Genomic DNA, 8608 nt, shown 5'->3' on the forward strand with positions numbered 1-8608 from the left:
ACAGCCCCCCTTACATCAGGGTCCTTAGGGCCCCTACCTTACATCGTAATCCACACAGCCCCCCTTTACATCAGAGTCCCCTCCCCAGAGTCATCCCCCTTTTTCTATCAGGGAGCCCAGTCTGAGCCTCTTCTCCTCTAACAATATATCAGGGCATTCAGAAGTTCCTTATAGCTTCTTGAGTTCTCTGTTCTGTTCTCTTAATGCAGTCCTGACTCAGTCTGAGGCCTCAACTACACCCGAAGCAGGATGGGGGGCGGGGCACTGGCAGCAGCCAGGTCTGGAGGAAGAACTTCTGTTCTCCTAAATCGAATACTGGGGCAAACCAACCACATGGTAGGTTGCTAGCGGACAGGCGGACCTAGGAACCAACCACTAATGCTGGCAGCGGCGAGCTAGAGTCGGGAGGTGGAACTCCAACGGCGCTGCCGCCCACAGGTACAGAAAAAGAAGAATGTCAGAGATGTATGACATGTTTGATGGATCCATGCATTGCCTGGTGCCACCCGGCAGCTGGCAGGCTACATTGTGTGCGGTGTTCTTACTCACATCTCATGTCCGTAATGGACACTCATGGATAGCTGTAAAAATCACAGACAACACTGTACAAGGGTGAGAAAAACCTGTACAATACATTTTAACACAAATTATGAAATCATCCCTTGGTGCATTAACTGTCTTGGAATGATACAAAAGGCCTTTCATAAAGGAAAAGGCCTAACTCTGCAAAAGTGCTCATACCACTAAAATGGAAAACTAGACATGCACCATCAATAAAAGATTGACTTCTAAAAACTAATGCAACCTATGAAATGGAAGAAACCATCGCTATTAACAAAGAAACTTCCACACAATTCCATAAAATGTGGAGATCCTGGTACCTCTTTAAACTATCTGAGGACTACAAAACACTAACTGAGTTCTGATAAGACTACAGTCATAAGAATAAACATCTGAGATTATGTACTAATAATCTTTTCTGCTTTAGATTATTGAGCTCATTACTACTCTTTTAAATTAATAAGCACTATCTTAACATATACTATTCCCCTTTTTTCCCCTTCCACTTATAAAAAACATTCCATCTATCAGAACTATGGTAGGGATGAGCCAAACAACCCCTGGTTCACTTTGCACCAGAACATGCGAACAGACAAAAAATTTGTGCGAACATGTGAACACCGTTAAAGTCTATTGGACATGAACATGAAAAATAAAAAGTGCTAATTTTAAAGGCTTATATGCAAGTTATTGGCATAAAAAGTGTTTGGGGACCCAGGTACATGTATTAGTGCAAAAAAAGTTTTAAATACGACCGTTTTTTTCTGTAGCAGTGATTTTAATAATGCTTAAAGTGAAACAATGGGGTTTCACTTTAAGCATTATTAAGGGTCCCCTTAGTCCCCTTATTGAGGGGTCCCCTTAGTATGCCTGTAAAGTAGTGCATTTTCCCCATGTTTATTACAGTATCGCAGCAAAATTACATATCTAAAGGAAAAAATTTCATATAAAATTGGTCGCGACTGTAATGTATTGTTGAAAAAAAATTGCGTGCGGTCCCCCGTCCGCCCCCTCCCAGTTCATACCAAGCCTTTCAGGTCTGGTATGGATATTAAGGGGAACTCCATGCCAGAATATCAAAAAAATATGGCGTCGGGCCCCCCCAAAATCCATACTAGGCCCTTCAACTCTGGTATGGTTTTTAAGGGGAACCCCGCACCAAAATGTAAAAAAAATGGCACGGGGGTCCCCCCAAAATCCATACCAGACCCTTATCCGAGCAAGCAGCCATGGCAGGCCAGGAAAGGAGAGGATGAGCGAGCGCCCCCCCCTGAACCATACCAGGCTGCTTGCCCTTAACATGGGGAGGGTGCTTTGGGGTTCCCCAAAGCACCTTGTCCCCATGTTGATGGGGACAAGGGCTTCATCCCCACAACCCTTGCCCAGTGGTTGTGGAGGTCTGCTGGCGGAGGGCTTATCAGAATGTGGAAGCCCCCTTTAACAAGGGGGCCCTCAGATCCCACTCCCCCCCCCCATGTGAATGGGTAGGGGTACATTGTACTCCTACCCATTCACCAAAAAAGTGTAAAAAAGTAAAAACGACAGTTTTTGACAATTCCTTTATTCAAAAAAAAAAATGTGTCCTGCGATGTCCATCCATCTTCAATCTCGGTGCCTGATGGACCCAAAAAAAAAAAAAAGCTCCGCCTTGATGGAAGGTGTCCCGCTGACTGCTGTCTCTTGGCTGTGACAGCTGTTATATAGGCAAGGGTGGGGCCACCCCGTGATGTAAATGGGTGACCCCACCCCCCTCCGGCATCACATGATGTCAGAAGAGGGCAAGGTCACCCGGTTACATCACCGGGTGGCCCCGCCCTTGCCTATATAACAGCTGTCACATCCAAGAGACAGCAGTCGGCGGGACACCTCCCATCGAGGCAGAGGTTTTTTTTTTTTTTTGGGTACTTCGGGTGCCATGATTGAAGATAGATGGACATTGTGGGACACTTTTTTTTTTTAATAGAGGAATTGTCAAAAACTGTCACCTGTCGTTTTTACTTTTTTGACACTTTTTTTAGTGAATGGGTAGGGGTACAATGTACCCCATACCCATTCACATAGGGGGGGCAGGATCTAGGGGCCACCCGGTTAAAGTTATATTTCACATTATATTATATTTCACATTATATTACATTATATTACAAAATGGCTTGTGTGCCAATTGTATATGCTATATCTTTTTTAGCAAAAGCAGAATTCCCCTTAAAACTAGACACAAAAGACACAATTTTGCCTAAATTGCTGTTGGCTGAGAGAAAAAATTGGTGGTGGATAATTGCTTATTTTCACCTTTCTCAGGATCAGCTACAGTATTTGACTGTGTCTATTAGTTTAGTAAAGATTTCTAGCTTCGCTTTACATGATTCTGAATTTGCCACAGTGTAATGCCTCCTAATTTGTTTTATTACGCAAAAGTTCTTGTCACCTACGAAAACCTTCAACCCATCAACAGCTACAACAGGTGTTGAAGTACTCAGGAGAATGTTCAATTTTAAACGTTGTTTCTAAAAAAAAAAAAAAAAAAATGTATGCCAAATGTGTTTGCACTGTAATTGGCAATCTCTCTGTATTCTTTGCAAGAGTTGTTGGGTTGCAAATAGCTTGTACAGACTAAAATGATTTTACTAATAAACAATCCCTCCTTGACAGTGTTTCTGTCCTTATTATGCTAAATCTTCCTGTATGTACAGTATTTATTAATAAATTGTACAATAATCTGCCTATATGCTTTTTGTAGACATTTTAAATGAATGTCCCACCCCAATTTAACCACTTTCCAACCGAATGAATTATAGCCGAATGACAGTACAGCGTGGCCGGCTAGTTCTGGGAGACCGTTCTGGGCGGCGCACCCTGTGATCGCAGTGTCCTCCGGACACTGCTGATCACAGATTGAGGTAAAGAGCCAATCAGCTACTCTTTACCACGTGATCAGATGTTTCCAATCGCAGCTGATCACGGATGTAAACAGAAGCCAGTTATCGGCACTCCTTTCCTCACACTGACAGTGTGAGTATAGGAGAAGAGAGCCAATAACCGGCTTCTGTAAAATGGACATGTACAGTGATAATCAGGGCACTGCTGCCAATCAGTGCCCATCAGTGTTACCTCAGTGCCGCCTATCAGTGTCCATCGGTGCAACCTCATAGTTACATAGTTGGTGAGGTTTAATAAAGACACCAGTCCATCCAGTTCAACCTGAGTGAGTGTGTGTGCGTGTCTACAATTGTCCCTATCCCTGTACATTGTGTCTAATTAGGATGCTCATCGATTATTATTATTTATTTAAGGTACCCATATAGCGCCGTCGATTTTACACAGCGCTCCACACATACTTCACACACTCACATCGGTCCCTACCCTCAAGGAGCCCACAATCCAAGGTCCCCAACTCACACCCATATGCCAAGGCCAATTTTGGACAGAAGCCAATTAACCTACCAGCATGTCTTTGGAGTGTGGGAGGAAAACAGAGTACCCAAAGGAAACCCACTCAGGCACAGGGAGAACATGCAAACTCCAAGCAGGTAGTGTCATGGTTAGAATTCGAACCAGCGACCCTTTTTACTGCTAGGCGAGAGTGCTAACCACTACACCACTGTGTCTGCCCCAACCACTGTGTCTGCCCCATCAGTGCCTCCTCATCAGTGCCCACCAGTGCCGCCTCATCAGTGCAGCCTATCAGTGCCCATCAATGCCCATCAGTGCCACCTCATCAGTGCCCATCAGTGTAGCCTCATTAGTGCCCATCAGTGCAGGCTCATCATCAGAGAGCGTGTCCGCCCACCCAGGCTGTGCTGTCATTCACTACACCACAAGCCAATAAGTGGGTTCCGGCCAATGCTTTATGCCTGGAACCTTCTGATTGGCTAAGCTAATGACAGAAGAGAGCCCTGTGTTGGTAAACAAAAGAAAGTAAAAAAAATCTTTCTTTTTTTTCAGAATTTTCGGTCTTTTTTTGTTTATATCGCAAAAAATAAAAAAAAACAAGTGGTGATCAAATAGCAGCAAAAGAAGGTTCTATTTGTGGGGGGAAAAATATATAAATTTCGTTTGGGTACAGTGTTGCATGACTGAACAATTGTAAAGCACAGTGTCAAATAGCAAAAATTGGCCTGGTCAAACCTTCCAGAACTGAAGTGGTTAAAGGCACTACAAGTGTTCTTTACATTTCATTACTGAAAAGATAATGATCACAGTGTATGTTCAAGAATATTTAAATATTTCTACCAGTAACTATACATCATATTGATATCAGGTGTTAAATCAAACACCAAAGGTATAAAAGATGTTCCTTTTTCTAATCTAAAATGTCATTTCATGCATCATTTATAAATCTTTTCATTTACGGACTCGGAGTCTAAATACAGACAGATATCACTCTTTTCCTCATGTGTAATATTTCTGTGCATATTTTGTTTGGAGGTTGCAGTTTGCATTTCTTTATTATTCAGTGTACATCTCTGTATGACATGCTTCTGTTTCACAAGACGATATTCAAGATCTTATTCTCCTAGTTACTGAGTTAGAGAAGTAAAAGTTGTATCCATGACCATGAAGCATCTTGTTCCATCTTGGGGGGCCACACATGCTCTCTGTGACCCTTATGTCATAAAACCAGTAGTGTGGAGAGAAGTCCAGATTAAGCCAAAACTTTTTTTTTTTTTTTTTTTGTGGTTACAGTGAGGATGGACTGGAACCTCTGTAAGATTTTAAATTATGTTTGTACCCACATATAATATGTTTCCCCTACTTGCTGTTGAGTTATATATTGGTTAGCTTGACAGGAAATGAGGGGAAACAAAGCAATTTACACTATATTACCAAAAGTATTAGGATGCCTGCCTTTACACGCACATGAACTTTAATGGCATCTCAGTCTTAGTTCGCAGGGTTCAATATTGAGTTGGCCCACCCTTTGCAGCTATAACAGCTTCAACTCTTCTGGGAAGGCTGTCCACAAGGTTTAGGAGTGTTTCTATGGGAATGTTTGACCTTTCTTCTAGAAGCGTATTTGTGAGGTACTGATGTGGACTTGAAAGCCTGGCTCGCAGTCTCCACTCTAATTCATCCCAAAGGTGTTCTATCAGGTTGAGGTCAGGGGACTCTGTGCAGGCCAGTCATGTTCCTCCACCCTAAACTCGCTCATCCATTTCTTTATGGACCTTGCTTTGTGCACTGGTCCAAATCATTTGGTGGAGGGGGGATTATGGTGTGGGGTTGTTTTTCAGGAGTTGGGCTTGGCTCTTAGTTCCAGTGGAGGGAACTCTTAAGGCGTCAGCATACCAAGACATTTTGGACAATTTCATGCTCCCAACTTTGTGGGAACAGTTTGAGATGGCCCCTTCCTGTTCCAACATGACTGCGCACCAGTGCAAAAAGTAAGGTCCATAAAGACATGGATGAGTGAGTTTGGGGTGGAGGAACTTGACTGGCCTGCACAAAGTCCTGACCTCAACCCGACAGAACACCTTTGGGATGAATTAGAGTGGAGACTGCGAGCTAGGCCTTCTCGTCCACATCACTGCCTGACCTCACAAATGCGCTTTCTGGAAGAAGACAAACCTTGTGGACAGCTTTCCCAGAAGAGTTGAAGCTGTCATAGCTGCAAAAGGCGGGATAACTCAATATTGAACCCTGCGGACTAAGACTGGGATGCCATTAAAGTTCATATGTAAAGGCACGCATCCCAATACTTTTGACAATATAGTGTCGGGTTTTTTTTAGTTTACCAAAGTTTTTTGGTACATTCAAGTAATATCTTACTTGCATTGCCCTGTGGAAAAATATATAAAACATTTGTCTAACTAAGTAATTTACGCTAGGCCAAAGTGCCCATGGCTGAGCAACTATATTTTGCAGCATGTTTTGCTGGTAAGATAAACTGGCTGAGATTTACTAAAACTGGAGCACTCAGAATCGAATGCAGCTGTGCATGGTAGCCAGCCAGCTTCTAACTTCTGCTGGTTCTGTTCAGCTTTGACAATAAAACCTGAAAGCTGATTGGTTTCTGTGCAGAGCTGCACCAGATTCAGCAAAATAATGTTAAACCTCTTTACAGTGATCAGTCAGTTAGCACCTTCTTGAAAAAGGCAAGCTATAGCTTTAAAAACTTTGTATTTGTCTGTCTCCTGGTCCAGGTAACCCCAAACATCTTAATGGCCATGTATGGTATAAGAACTTTGAAAGATATTACCCAGCACCAAAAACTCAACTCTTTCTCTACTGCTTCTCAATAATTTCAATATCTTCAAACTGCTGCCAGCTCCACAACCAACCTCTATTACTTTTGGAACACTACTACACTCAAATCTTCTACCCAAACCCAAGTCGACATTATACAGAAAAGCCTGTAGCAAAAGAAAAGAAGAAATAAGCACAGGGCTACATGAAATGGGACCCTGTAGGTTGGGCTCGTGAGGGTTAAATTATTTCCTGAAGTTAACTTGAGCTCCCAGTTGATTGGTCAGAGCGGTGTGAGGGGAAGGCAGTGCAGAGAGGAGGTCAGAGGTGCAGACTTCCTGTCAGCACACGAGGATAGGAAAAGCTAGTGTGCTGACGTGTCTGCCCCTGCTCTCCTCTGCGGATCGATGGCTGAAGCTGACAGGATGGCTGAGCAACTCAGGGTAATGACAGAGACTATGGGCACGGCATGGCTGCAGAGCCAGCTCGTAGCCATGCAGGGGATGGCCACTGAGGTCCCCAGCGGCTCGCAGACACGGTGTGCTCGGAGGGCATGCCGCCGGAGCGCTACAGCCCATCTAGGTCCCCTACTGAGCGTAGCTTGGGCTATCACCCTCAGACACCAACGGCTCTGCCGCCATCGGTGGGAACCAGGGACGTTGCCGGGAGGACGCCTTGGTAGGGGCGGGGCCAGATGGGATGGCGGCGCAGCACATCCTCACCCCCGGCTTCCATCCGTGCACAGACCAAGGGGAGTGCGGCACCATCTCTGGTGGATGTTTCACCAGAGATGGTCACTCAGCGGGGCAGGAGTCGCATGGGAACAGGCCCACCCAGATCCAGCCGGGATTCAAGGGCCACAGTGGAAGGGAGGAGAAACAAGGCCCCTCCCACCTCTGGGGGATGAAGAGGTCACACACCTTTGCGGCCGGGACCAGCAGTTCTGCAGGCCAAAGGTGCAGAACAGAGGGTGAGCTGCCAGGGCCTTCTGTGGCCAGCAATTCCTCGCCAGTGCAATCTCCAGGTGTTCTCCAAGAGTCATCCCGCTCGAAAGGTGAGCTGTCAAGTGAGGAGGAGGTCGTCGCCCCGAGGAGGTCGGCTGTGGTGGATTCTGGATTGACGGCTGTGGGACCACATCCTGGTTGGCCTGGTAAGTCCATGCCTAATGTTGATGCTTCTTTTCAGTCTTCTCCTGTCGCTGTGTCTAAGTCCAGAGTTGGGAGGGCCCCGGGGGAACATGTCCATTCAGCATCAGGGAGTGGGGTCTCTCGCCCCCTTCCTCGGTTGTCAGGCTTGGAGTCAGTCACGTCTGGGAAAGCCACCGCCATGAAGGACTTATTGGTTGGGGCTACAGCTGTTGGTGCAGTGTTTTGATGCAGGTGCACCGGCGCGATCTCCTCCAGTGTCGGCTGGGGTTTCGGATGCGGGTTAGGCAGGGGCCCCATCAGTAGTGGGTCAGGTACAGGGGATGGGACAGGGGTTAGAAGCGGTGGTGTCACTGGGGGATTCGGTGGTTCAGAGTAGGGCGCCCCTTCCCCCGCGGTTCCCGCAAAGGAGGTTAATAAGAATACTGAGCTGGTGCGGATGGTTGATTCGGCCAAGTGCGAAGTGTACATCTGCTATGTAGGCCCCCTGGGAGCTCATCTCAAAGCTGAGGTCAGGGAAAAGATCTGGAAAGGGGAGTATGTGGAGATCTTCACATTGCTCCCTCTGGAAAAGTTTAACCTGGGCGGGGTTAAGCCGGAGGAATCACAAGAGAAAGACGAGGAGAAGCGGCGGTATAGGTTTATTCCGTGAACATTTAGTATTGGTTGCAGGCATTCGCCATTTTGGCTAGTGTCATTGGCGAAAAAGCCCCGGAAAA

This window comes from Aquarana catesbeiana, linkage group LG05 (assembly GCF_042186555.1).
Source record: "Aquarana catesbeiana isolate 2022-GZ linkage group LG05, ASM4218655v1, whole genome shotgun sequence".
Taxonomy (NCBI): Eukaryota; Metazoa; Chordata; class Amphibia; order Anura; family Ranidae; genus Aquarana; species Aquarana catesbeiana.